The 14372-nt window shown below is 44.2% G+C and overlaps 1 long non-coding RNA gene across 1 annotated transcript; it reads left to right on the top strand.

Moving 5' to 3' along the window:
* The first annotated feature begins 83 nt into the window (after positions 1-83).
* Positions 84-9537, top strand: LOC115528828 (uncharacterized). Its single transcript, XR_003973381.1, has 5 exons — positions 84-497; positions 1522-1580; positions 5326-5650; positions 8791-8822; positions 9130-9537. It is a non-coding gene; the product is annotated as an uncharacterized LOC115528828 (long non-coding RNA).
* The last annotated feature ends 4835 nt before the right edge of the window (positions 9538-14372 follow it).

The following is a 14372-nucleotide window of genomic DNA, read 5'->3' as shown; positions in this document are numbered from 1 at the left end:
GAAGGCACGCCTCTTCCGGTGTTGTGCCGATTCTGAACAGAACCGCCCCCTCCCCTCGACCTTCTGGGAAGAAGATGGGATTGGCTGATCAGCTGCACTTGTACAAGGCTCTGGTACAAGGTAGCTGGTTCACGGGACAGCGGGGCGGGGTATTCAAATACCCAACACCTGATGACTGTCCGAGAGGGTAGTCGGTGTGTTGTTGGGTTTCTTTATGCATAAACCAGTTTGTGCTTTTGGGAATTGATAGTACGCGTGGATTTAGAGGAACTAGAGTTCACCGCGTTATTATGTTATTGTGTCTAAACTTGGATCCACGAACAGCCGGCCCGATTACATCCGGAGGGGCCCCGGGAGTACCCGTCAAACATCGCAATTGATCCACCGGTGGGTCGGACACTGTTCATGTTTATAGGTATTAGAGCACATTACTGCCTGAACGAAGAAGAAAGAACCGCAGGAGCTGGCCCAGGTACTGGGGGGGACTGAACGCTTTGGTGAGTATACATATAGCGCCATCCATCATACAATCAAGCGCGTATATTTGCGTGGGACGTGTCCCCACCAATGTGAAATGACGACTGAAATGTCCCCACCAATATTCAGATTGAAAAAAAGCGCCTCATGCGGTACGCAGGGGGTTAAATCCCCACTTCGGTACCCCTCTCCTACATAGCCTACTTTCTCGTGTATCGCACCATCCCTCCCCGTCTTCGCCTGCATCACCTTCTCACCCATGATGGTCAGCAGCTCGCGGTTTTCCCTGTCTTATCTGGTTCTCACTTGCTTGCTACATCCTATTTAAACCAGATAACCCAACACGCACGCACGCACGCAAGCACGCAAGCACAATCAGGTCAGGTTGTGCGTGAATTGGAAGAAAATAGTGAAATGGCAATTATAAAAACAACAATAGCAGGTTATACAATAGTGTTGCGTATACTTCAATATAATTAACCCATGCCATTAGCCAGCTATAACTAGGCCTACTCATGTTGTTCTACCTGGAGATTTCTTCTTTTTTTTCTAGAAATCGTAGCCCTACATGCTTTATGATTAACATGCTCAGGTGTATAAAGCATAAGCATTACAAGACTAGACGCCGCAGAGGTTTACAGTCGAGGATTATTCAGCTACACTACGGAAACACTTTCTTGCTGATACCGTCATTTGCACGCAATGAGATTTCACTTTGAGTGAAATTGTGCCCCTCAAAGAAAAAGTTTATAAAATGGCAATTAATGAATAGAGTTCTTTCGTTCATTCGTTCTTTTTGCATAAACCTTAAGCTTGACTTTTATTATGATACAAATATATGAATGTATAAAACACTGATATTGTGTGGGCTGCCCATAGAAGAATACTCCAGACTAGATGGAACCACACTGAAAGTGTGCAGAATGGTGACGTCAAAATGTATAGGCTATTGGAAACATGTCGCCAAATCATAGGCCTATAAGCAATTCGATCACATTTCGTTTAAATCGTTTTAGAGGAACTATCGATGTGTGTGTGTTTCAGGTTGAAGATGAATATACTAGGCCTATTATGGTTGGTGGGATATGCTGCCATTTTCAAAGGTAAGAAAATAAAAGTAACTGTATAGCTACCAACTAGAAAATGCATTTAACAAATGATATATTACGGTCAAAAGCTGTGTGAGCCTCCAGACGATATTATGAATCTCAAACGAATGCGTCGGGTTCTCCGACGTCTCTGGTTCTTCTACGGTCCACATCAATCTGATGTAGACTGAACCACGACATGGAGGAGAAAGGGATGGTTGACCGCGGTTGTCTCCCGCCCCGGAGACTCGCTGCCGAGGGACCACAGCCTCGGCAGCGGTCAGCGCCGTGGCGGTAGTCCCTCGACCCTCGCCCTCGGCAGCGGGAAGCGGCGCTCAAGTATGGGGTCAGAACAGTCTCATTAATAATGAATGCACAGAGAAGGATTCACAAATGTATTTTGTGATTTATATATAAATTACTCTCTTCTCACAAATACATTTCAATGCGCATAAATGGATATCGGTATGTATAAATGTAAATTAAATCCATTAACAAAAATAAGTTTGACAAACACATTTCTGATCCACACGCAAATGTGCCTTGTTTTAAATATATCTAATATAAATCCATAAATATATTAATTAAAAAAAAATTAGCAATTTTAATCAAAAATATATTTGGATGTTGTTACATTTATATACAAACTGTTAAACTTGAATTAACAAGACGCTTTTCATTTGTGAACTTGTTTTGCATTTGTTTGTGAACTGGACTGTATTTATATGTGGATTTTCGAGACTCTCCTGACGTCGCTAGATTCACAAATGCATTTTTTTCAACAAGGAACTCTCTGTAGCCTATCAGATGCCTCCCTCGTTTTCAGCCAATCACATGACTGCAGTGACTGGGTTTTTACGTCGGTGCCGTTTACTACTTTAACGGCACCGATAATCCCAAAACCCAGTCGAAAGATGGAAAAAGTGTGTAGCTAAACGTGACGCAGCTTTTACTTCTTCACCACTTAGAGATTGTTATGTACGATCATTCAAAAAACCCATGTTCTTTCCCATAGAGTAGACATTTGACAGAGGGAACGGAGGCTGGACTTAGGTCGGAACTGTCATGTGATTGGCTGAAAACGAGGGAGGCATCTGATTGGGTGTATACATTTAAATAAGCCATTTTTTTAAGACAATCGTGAAAAGGCCGTTAGTTGGCAGACTGGATCTGGCCCTCAAATTGTCTTGACCCCGGTGGAGGAGCTGTTAATAAACATAAATCCAGGGCGCCCTGGCATGGAGGGGGTACCTGGAGGTACCTACCTCCTCAGAGAAGAGGGTGCACTCACACTAGGCCATCTGGCCGTGGCCGTTGGCCGTTTTTCACACCCAACCGTGCTCAAATGGCCCATTGTTCTCTGGCCTGCACTCACACTAGGCCGTTGGCCGTCGCAACTGTGGCCTGGCCACGGTAGGCTCTTGTACATCCGTCATCACGTCGTAAGTAACACGTCATCACCAAGCGTCCGCGGCATGGACCATAATAAAGAGCGCCGCCAGTCAGAGTTTTAACAACAATGGACAACCAACACAGAGAACACAGTTCGCACTTTGCTGAGTCTGTTGCTTATTTGGATACATGTTTACCGTTTAATGGGAAAGAAGGCTCGTCGCCTTTATATGTCCGGGGTCGTCGCATGGACTATACGTCATCCAGCTCAGGTTGCGTAGCCGTGCATGTGCGCGTGTCGGCTCATTAGCATCTGTACCGTAGCGGCCCGTACCGTAGCAGCACACCTCTTCCAAGTGGCCTGGCCAGACTGGCCACATTCACACTGGCAGATTTGAGCACGGTTAGGTGTGAAAACGGCCCGGCCACGGCCAGATGGCCTAGTGTGAGTGCACTAGCCGTGCACTAGCCACTAGCCACTAACCTGGGCCATACCCCACTGGTTGAATGTAGGTTTTTGTGTTTTCTTGTATTTTAGATTTTTTTTGCCTTCGAAGTAACACATTCAAACCATGTGCTTGCCACAGCGCATACTATTTCAAATGTTTCTTTTTTTGGTAACTGGGTAGAAAACCTAAAAGAGACAATTCATCAACTTCACAGATCAAGATGGATTAGTGCGTGTAACGATCAAACCTTCTTCAGTGGATGCAAGTCCGTTAGGACTATTTTATACTTTGTGTTGTAAGTGCCTCTCGGCATAGTGCTCAGACAATATTGCTCTTTGTATGATAGGAGGCCGATTCAAATCTTGGATGGGTCATCTGAAAGGACTGAGATGTGCTCAGCATCTCCAACATTATAGCATTATTGCAAAAAACGGAGGGCTACGCAAATAGTCTGGAGTGAACTGAGGCCAGGTCCTCGATTGGTAGTCTTGGCTATGTAAGGCTATTTAAATATATTAAAGATTTGCGCGAGAATCTATAGGCCTATCTCAGCACTCCAGCAAAAAGTCATTTGATATGACAAGATGTCGAGCCGTGGTCTTATCAATCGCTCCCGGTGGATTGCACGTATAATTTGCGCTCCGATATCAGCAGTTCTCTCATCAAAAGGGCATGCCATTGTGAACACATGCAATATGCGGTGAACGCGGGTTTAAATACCCAAAACCGGGTTATGTTTCAAACTTAACATGCGCAAAACCTGCTCCGACCAGGTTTTATTCAGAGCATATGTTTCTATAGCAACTAACATACCGTGATCCTTTTGGAACGGAAAACCTAGGGTTACAGCAAACCCTGGGTTAATTTACCCGGTTGTGTGATAAAACCGGCTTTGTGGAACACCCCACAGGTTTGATTCAGAGCATATGTTTCTATAGCAACTAACATACCGTGATCCTTTTGGAACGGAAAACCTAGGGTTACAGCAAACCATGGGTTAACTTACCCGGTTATGTGATAAAACCGGCTTTGTGGAACACCCCACAGGAGAGTCTCAGAAATCCACACATAAATACAGACCAGTTCACACATAAATGCAAATAAGTTCACAAATGAAAAACGTCTTGTAAATACAAGTTTAACAGTTTGTATATAAATGTAACAACATCCAAATACATTGTGATGAAAATTGCAAATATTTTTTTAATTAATATATTTATGGATTTATATTACATTTATTTAAAACAAGGTAGGCCTACATTTGTGTGTGGATCAGAAATGTTTTTGTGAAACTTATTTTTGTTTATGGATTTATTTTACATTTATACATACCGATATCCATTTATGTGTGCATTGAAATGTATTTGTGAGAAGAGAGTAATTTACATATAAATCACAAAATACATTTGTGAATCCTTCTCGGAGCGACCCCATACTCAAGCGGGAGACATTCGCTGGCAACAATCCCTTTCTCCTCCATGGCGTGTAAATGTAAACATGCACCCCATTTAAAAAAAAATCTAAATGGTTTGAAACAAATAAAGTGAAGAGTTAAACAAATAGCTAATGTGATCAAGTTTGAATACATTTGAGATAAAATAGTGTGTGTGTGTGTGTGTGTGTGTGTGTGTGTGTGTGTGTGTGTGTGTGTGTGTGTGTGTGTGTGTGTGTGTGTGTGTGTGTGTGTGTGTGTGTGTGTGTGTGTGTGTGTGTGTGCAAAATAAACATATGGGCTACATTAACAAATACTTTGGCATTGCATGATAAAATTGTTTTGTAAGTGTTTGTCTAGTGTGTGAGACATGAGGCTAGATACAGTTAAGATTCTTCTGCCTAAAAACTCAAAATGATAACATATCAGTTTCTTTTGGTTATAAACCTATTGTTTCCCTGATGAAGTCCCAACCTTTGTCTTACAGGTTTTGCTTACCCAACTGTATATGGAGAGGTTGGAGGGGAGGTGTTATTTCTATGCCCATGTGACAAGGAGCGGCCTGTCAACAGTTTTTACTTTCAAGGTTTCCATGGCCCTGACAAGGTTTTTATTAATGGATGGCATGATACGAAACGAACCAAACCCAAACCAGATCTGTTCACCAGTGTGAACAGGACAGAGAGGACCGTAACCATGTGGAATCTGACAGCTGGAAATGAAGGGTTCTATCAGTTTTTCATCGACTATTCCAATGAAACGAAGGAATATAGCATTTTCCTCAACGTCTCAGAAAAACCAACCACCACCAGGTAAGTTTTTGCATAACCGGTGTCAGTTGCATAATGTTATATCAGTCATGTTCTATAGTTGAGATGACTAGAGGAGTGCCCTCAGTGGGAGAAGAGTTCTCTTAAGACGTACAGCTCCCCCTAGCGGATGCCAAACTACAAACTACTACAACATCACAACAACTATTTTTTTGGTTCCATGTGTAGTGAAGCAGATAAGCTCATATATGGAAGACATTTTGCTTTTTATGACAATATACAAAAGTGCTTTAGGGGACTACCCTAATTCAACAAAGTGACCTGGGTGACATTTCCTTAAGAGTTTTCATGCCAACATTAAGGGTGTCTGCAAATACTGGTGGTCATTTCTAATTCATAGAACAGTAGGTGTTGCATTCATAACTATATACTTGTACCAACAAGGTCACAAGGAAGCCCTACTTACTACCTAGAGCTCTGTGGAGGAGTCGCTAAAACAGCAGCTGCCAAAAGATTACGTGAAAGCCACGTTTACCCTGTGGATCCGGGTAAAATGTACATGCCAGGGTGCCCGCCGCTGCTGCACAGATTTCCACGATGGGAACACCTCTCGGTGCAGCCCGAGAGGTAGCCATGGTTCTAGTGGGGTGACCCCTGATACCTAGAGGTAGAGGGACTCTGCAATACCTGTAGGCTTGGACTATAGCTTCAAACATCCATTTTTAAAGCCTTGGCTTTGATCCGCACAGCCGCAGTGTTTCCCACAGAAATTTTGGGAAAAAAAAATCGCCACATACCACCCCCCCCCCCCCCCCCCCCCCCCCCCCCGTCAACAATCGCTCCATACCACCCCCCCCCCCCGTCAACAATCGCTCCATACCCCCCCCCATAGTCTCCAATGAGAGCGACACGAACTTTGTCTGAGCAAAAAAAAAAAAAAATATATATATATATATATATATATATATATATATAAATAAATAAATAAATAAATAAATAAATAAATAAATTAATTAATTAATTAAATAATAATAATTCATGTGCACGCAGAGACTATGGCGGCCGAATTAGACTACGGCGGGGCGCCATAGTCTCGTCAATGTGTGGGAAACACTGAGCCGTTAGTGTCTCCTGCGTAGCACACACTGCCTCCGGTAAGATAAGTCTAGGGCTCCCTCCTGCCTGCTCTCCTGTAAAGGAGGCTTGAATGCTGCCAAACTAAAAGGCTGCTTCAAGGAACAAGCCGACAGCCGCTTAGGTAAGAATGAGGTTGATGCCAAAGAGTTACCCCATCTCCTCAGGATTCCGGCGTAAGCACTCGGAACTGATAGATAAGGCATGGAGCTCACTCCAACGTTTAGCCGAAGCAGTAGCTATAAGGACGGCCATTTAAAAAGAGAGCCATCAAAGAGATTCAATGGGTAAGGGCTGGGGTCAGGCTCCCTTCATGAAGAGTGTTGTGTGTCCCAATGGTCATCCTAAAAACCTTGATTATATGAACCTTATGATTTGCACCAACTGGCATAAATCAGGTGTAGAGCGCCTTCGTTGATGGTTCTCTAGCATTGAGAAAGATCTACACTACTCCCAGGTAACCTACCTCTGGAGTTAATCTCCACTCCCCAGGTGAAGGAGTTTGACATGACAGGTAGTCTGCTGCGCCGTTGAATATGCCTTGACGGTGCATTAAAGTCAACCTTGCCGGATGGGGAAAGGCCCATACCAGTAGACATTGCATGATCTGCAGACTGGATCTCATGCCTCCCTGATGATTTTCATGGTAGTCCGCCAACATGTTTATGGTCCTTTTCAGCACTTGCCTGCCCTCTAATGCAAGAGTGAATGCTGAAAATGATAGAGCTTATTGGACCGCCCATAGCCCCATTAAATGTATGTGCTCGGATCTCTGAGCTGGACTCCATCGTGACCTTCTCCAGACGCGAGAGGAACAAGTCCAAGCTTGGTCCCCTTAACATGCCGGATGTCAAATAAATGGCATTGCCTCTATGAAGCAGAACCAAGAAGACCTAACCAGGTAGTGACTAAACAGAGAGTGCCGACGTCATCATATGAACAAACTTCAATATTTTTTACAAAAGAGAAATTAGAAAGATGAATAAAATAAATGCCCTAAGGGAAACACAGCAAGATATAGTAACAGGGCCATAAGCATTTTTATTAGAATAAAAATAAAAATGCAATTTAGGCAAAAGATAAACATGATTGTGAGGCACAGTGACTGAAAGAATGCAATGCTTAGGGCATGGCCTCTCAATGGTAAAGAGAGGTCAGATATTGATGACCTTGGGGCAGGGATGGGCAACTTTCATGATAAAGAGGGCCACATTTTTCATCATAACCATCGGAGGGCCACATGACTGCACACTTCAACTAAACGTGAGCTGAGAGAAGCTACACAATTTTGAATTTGGTAGATATGATTTCCTGTATTCTGGTGCATTTTGGGGATGGCCACTACCTAAAAAATCATCCAGAATCATAACCTATGTACGGTATGTTAATTGAACCAACATACATTCATTTAATGTTTTCCATGGTCAAACAGCCACATGAATGGTCAGTATTTTTATCAGTGCAAAGGGCTCACATACATCATTATTCAATGAAGTCAAAAAACTGAAAAACAGTGGCCCAACATTAAGTGCAACAACTCAATGAACTCAAACCCAACAAGCAGTTGTAGTAGTTGTAGTGGCGACTTAAGTGTATATCTTTAATGACTGATATCGCTTCTAAGCAAACTAGACGCATGGGTTTGCCTTTGAATTCTATGAATTCTTCTCATCTTTCTTGACCGAGTTTTCTGTAACTCGATCAATTATTATTATTATTTTTTTTTTTTTATTATTATTATGTGCCTGACTGAGTGAGGTTGCGGGCCGCACTGAGTGAGGATGCGGGCCGCATGCGGCCCGCGGGCCGCCAGTTGCCCATCCCTGCCTTGGGGTATATCGATTATAGTGAAATGTCATGCTTTAGTCATAAAATTCACAATTGGTTGGACTATGTTACCCTCTGTTGGGCCTGTGAAGCCTGTTTAATCTATAATTGTGTCAAAGCTGTCTTCTTTAATGAACATCAAGGGAAGGAAGAGGACTACAGAGTTACACGTGTTAACAATTCCTCACTGTTAATATCTTTAATACTGCTTTCTTCAACAGATCAGGCGAACAACAGCCCATCCACAGCTCTGGTAAGAAGATTTCCTCCAGTAAGATCATCACATGTCAATGTTATTAAGGGAAACAAGCAAATATAAGTTCCAGTGGTAGACTTGGTTTTGAGAAGTTTATGGGGGTAAAAAATTGCAATCATGTTTTTCAGATCGTTATTCGATCTAGTAATTTGAGAAAAATAAAAACGATATGGCCCGTCATGCCCTGCAGATCGTCCCAAACAGATAATGATGTTAATGATATAACTAAACAAGTATTTGTTTAGATGACACTAACTAAACAATTTGTTCATTCTGATTTTCATTGTGTTTTTCTCTATTCCAGAAGCTGAACAAAGTCATCGCCATCATTGGTACTTCCTTGCTGCTGGTTGCCTGTTTGTATTATTATTAGTTGTTATCATACTACATGTTGTGGCAACCCGTCGACAGCACAGCGCCCCTGGAGCAAGCCCCTCAGGTGCCTCAGGTGGAGCACCTGAGGAGCCGTAAAAAGGGGCACCTGAGGAGCACACTCAGTCAAGGCTCTCCTCTTGTTTTTTTTTGCGGAGAGACCAGTCTCCGTGGGTGACGTGATTCCAGCGGGAGGAACAAGACTGTGGATTCTAGGGGTGTGCCAAAATATCGATACTGCGACATATCGCGATATTTTGTCTTGCGGGACGTTATCGATATGCTGACGCCAAATATCGATATTTAAAGGTCCCATGACATGAAAATCTCACTTTATGAGGTTTTCTAACATAAATAACGTTTGGTGTAAAACGAGCACTAGCTGTTCTGCTCGCCTTTGAAAAAACGGAGGCTCAAGTGCGCTGATTTGGAATGTCTGTATTCTTGACGCCATCAGGAATCTCAGCTCCTCCCCTTACTCTGCCTGGCCCGCCCAGAGACGTTGGCCCGCCAATGAGACTCGACCGTGCGAGCGCCACATGTGTGTGTGTTTGTGTGAATACACACACTGTAACGCAAGTGTTTCTTGTCGGTTCTTTGACGTGTCTTGTATTTCCACAACGAGACTGTCGTGGGGGTTATCTGAGCCATGGTTGAGAAGGAATTGGGAGAAAGGAACTTTGGTTTGACTCGCTGAAGTACATGAACTGCGTCATGCCGCCGGTTGCCGCGAGGCACCATCGCCCGGCAGCCGGCAGCCGGCAGCGCGCGGTTCAGTCGACTTCAGGTTGATGTGAAAGTGGAAGAACCAGAGACGTCGCAGAACCCGACAAAGTCGTTTGTGATTCATTATATCGTCTGGAGGCGCACACCGCTTTTGGCCGTGATAATATGTATTAAATGATATAGATTTCTATGTATTATATGATATTATTTAGATATAGAGCTCCAGGACTGTATCGCAAGTGTTGTACACTTCCTTGTTATTTGGATAACCGTTCTGTCGGACTCTCGTCTCTGGTATTTCTACAACGAGACTCGTATTGGGGGTTATCTCAGCCAAGGTTGAGAATGAATTGGGGGGAAGGAACTTTGGCTTTGACTCCCTCAAGAACATGAACCACGACATGGAGGAGAAAGGGATTGTTGGCGGCGAATGTCTCCAGCTTGAGACCCGCTGAGGGATTGTTCCCGAGCGCTGCCCGGGAACAATCCCTTTCTCCTCCTTGTCGTGGTTCAGTCTACTTCACATTGATGAGGACGTTGAAGAACCAGGAACGTCGGAGAACCCAACGCGGTCGTTTGAGATTCATAATATCGGATCACACATCTTTTGGCGGTTATAATATATATTATATAGATATCTATGTAGGCTATATGATAATATTTTGATATAGACTCCCGTGTGTTCTAGAATATTTACAGAACACGGCTAAAGGCTGTGTGCGCCTCGCCATTGCGATACATCCACTGTAAACAGAGCGAATGAAACTAAGCAATGAAATGTTTTCTGCATTTATTTTGTTTTCTAATTTTCTGTTACTTTGCATAAAATGTTTTTGTAATAAATTCTGAATTTCTTCAGTGACACAGATATCGTGATGTATCGTGGGTGAAATTTCTTTTAATATATCGATAATCGCAGAATCGCTGTATCGTGATATTATCGTTATCGTGGGTAAAATATCGTGATAGTATCGTATCGTGGGGTACCTAGTGATACCCAGCCCTAGTGGATTCCTCAAAAGACGTTTTTGTTCGGTTTAATAGTAATATACTTTATGCTTGAATAAAAGTGCCATTTTGGCTTAAAGTAAGCTCCGGTTCGTGTTCTGATTGGAAGGAGGCGGTTCACTCACCAATCAGGGTTGCAACAATGTAAGGAATAAAAAACTGAAATGATTTAAAATAGCAGAATAGATCATTGATGAATGCTAAAGATTAGTTAATTTTTTGGGATTTCTGGCGTCGCGTTGCCAAGTTTTCCTTGTAATGTTTTGCTGAAACTATTTAGCTTAGTATATTTCCCATGATTGACTGATGCACAGAAGCCGATAGACAACTAAATACATATTCATGTTGCCAAAAAATAAATAAAAAAAATCATCAGATATTTTGTACGAACTCCCCAGGTAGATCAACTCTGCTTTTATGTATATATATGTATTAAAGAAATTTAACCATTCATTTTCGTTTTACTAATTCTTTCTTTACACTCTTTTTCGGCATGACATAAAATAAGCTTTCCAGATACATATTTTCATTGATAATCAAGTATAGCTTGCCCGCGAATACCCGGAGAAATGTAACAGCCAAAATTGCTTGCATGTAAATGGCTAGGGGCAGTGTGAACTCTTCCAAATAATTTAAAAAATATTTGGAAAATAAATAATAATTTTTTAACCACTCTGCAGTAGCATGACTAGTGTCCCTACACATAAAACGAAGCATCAACAACTTTGTTAGCGTAGGCCTACCGGGAGTTTATTAAAAAATACTGTTTTCCTGTGCCTTACCGGGTAGGTCCATGTTTCCAGGAAGTCCACACAAGTCGATTACCGGCTACCGTAAATAATATAGAGGGACCAACAAATTTCAAACAGCGTGTGTGTGTCAAGGGGGGAGATTTTAAATTTTTTGGCGCCTCTCATATTCTAATTTTTCGCCGGAATTACACTTTAAGTAGTGATGGGTTGTTCGGTCGCAAACAAATCGGTTCGAATGAACGAATCTTTAACAAGAACGAACCAAACTGATACTTCTCTCTCGTTCGTGGATGGTGCGTTTTATTATCCATCCATCTCGGAATTCTGAGGACGTTGCGAACCTGCCTGCTCGGTGGAACTGAGAGGAGATCGAGCAAGGATTCCGAGACAGAATTCAAAATGGCTGCGCCCGGTGTGACTTGTAATTGGTGTGCGCGCATTGGTGCATAGTTTGACAATTTCAAACTATGCACCAATCAGCGTGGGCACCGCCCACATTTCCCACGGTATCGTGTCTATATAACGCGGTGGATACCGTCGCTCATCCTCCCTTTTCTTTCAGCACTTGTGCTTATCAGCGGAAAATCGAGAATACATTAAGATGACTTCGACAAAACAGAACTCCCAAGCCGGTGGCAGCGGCTCGGGCGAGGCCATGGACAAACGGCCCTTTTCAGGGCCACCTGAGAGCACTCCTAGAGCTAGGTCCTTTTCAGGACCCCTATGCGCCTCCTGGTGAAGGGGGCCGTCCCTGTCGTTCTCCCCGACGAGTCTCACCTAGGGTTTTATTCCCGCTACTTCCTGGTTTCAGGGGAAGAGAGACCTATTCTGGATATTCGCGTGTTCAACAGATTTGTTGCCGGGAGGAAATTCAGAATGCTCACTGTCAGAGCGTTGCTCCGGTGTGTGAGAGAGGGCGATTGGTTCACATTCCTGGATCTCAAGGATGCGTACTTCCACGTCCCTGTTCGGCAGGCGCACAGGAAGTTTCTCCGCTTTGCCTTTATGGGGATGGCGTACGAGTACCAGTGTCTTCCGTTCGGCTACTCCCTGGCTCCGCGCACCTTCTCAAAATGTGTGGAGACGGCGTTGGAACCGATCAGGCGTCAGGGAAAGAGGATTCTCTTCTACCTAGACGACTTACTTATTCTGAGCAACTCAGAGGAGACCGCGAGAAGGGACACCATGACGCTGATAACCATCTCTCCTTCCTGGGTTTTGCCATCAACTGGGAAAAGGGCTCCCCGCTCCCCAGCCGGCAGACAGTCTACTTGGGGCTTTGCCTAGACTCAGCCACCATGACTGCGATGCTTTCGCCTCCTCGCGTGCGCGTGCGCGAAAGCTGCAGGCTGCCGGTTACGTTGCTCCAGCCTTTGAGTTCGCTTTTTTTAACTTTCTTAACTTTTAATACTTTTGTTCGTTCTAGTTTGTTTCACTTCTAACCCGGTGAAGTCCTACCCTCTCTAACGAGGCTGCTTTTGAGGGTTTTAGTGCTTTTTTAGTGATTGTTTTTTATGCCGCAGCAACAAGCTGCCTTTGTTTACTCCGGGGAACAGCTGTTTGCGCTAATGCCGACCGGCATAGTGGACAGACCAGCTGATATCCCACCTGAACTCTGGAGGAAAGCTCACCGGGGATGCAGAGGAGGGAAACAATGTCGTGGGATGAGAGGAGGGTCGAGACGGGAAGGGCTTATGGATAGGAGAAGATTTAAGCCGTGTCTCCCCTCGGTTGTTATGGGAAATGTGCGGTCTCTTAGCAACAAAATGGACGAGCTGACAGCGCTGACGCGGAGTCACCGGGAGTACCGGGAGTGCAGCCTGATGTGTTTTACTGAGACATGGCTGCACAGGGACATTACGGACCATATAGTCTCTGTGGATGGCTTCCACACCATCCGAGCTGACCGGGATTGTATTGAGAGCGGTAAGCGGAAAGGAGGGGGGGTTGCCGTTTTTGTAAACAGCAGTTGGTGCAATCCTGGTCACATCACCATTAAAGAACAGCTCTGTAGCCCGGATGCTGAACTGCTTGCCGTTGGACTTCGTCCATACCATCTGCCTAGAGAGATCCCGCATGTTATCATTGTTGTACTGTACATCCCTCCCTCTGCAAACCCAACATCTGCCAGCAGCATCGTCCACACCACCATCTCCAAACTCCAGACTCAACACCCCAGTGCCCTCATCATCATTTCGGGAGACTTTAACCACGTCACCTTGGATAGAGTTCTGCCGACCTTCAAGCAATATGTGAGCTGTCCTACCAGAGAGGAGAGGACCCTGGACCTGTTGTATGCTAACATTAAGGATGCATACATCTCCTCTTCTCTCCCCCCTCTGGGCAGGTCAGATCATAACCTGGTTCACCTCAAACCCTGCTATGTGCCGCTGGTGAAGAGGAAGCCTACGACCACAAGGACTGTGAGGAGGTGGTCGGGGGAGGCTTATGAGGCACTGCAGGGCTGCTTTGAGGTGACTGACTGGCCTGCACTCTGTGAGTCCCACGGGGAGGACATTGATGGGCTTACAGAGTGCATCACGGACTATATCAACTTCTGTGTGGACTGCAATGTCCCTGCTCGCACTGTTACCTGTTATGCCAACAATAAGCCGTGGATCACAAAGGACATTAAGGCCATCCTGAATGAAAAGAAGAGGGCGTTCAGAGATGGCAACCGTGATGAGGT

Source organism: Gadus morhua, chromosome 16, assembly GCF_902167405.1.
Source record: "Gadus morhua chromosome 16, gadMor3.0, whole genome shotgun sequence".
In the NCBI taxonomy this organism is placed as follows: Eukaryota; Metazoa; Chordata; class Actinopteri; order Gadiformes; family Gadidae; genus Gadus; species Gadus morhua.
Note: the sequence above shows the minus strand (reverse complement) of the source record. Positions and strands in the feature narration are given on the sequence as shown.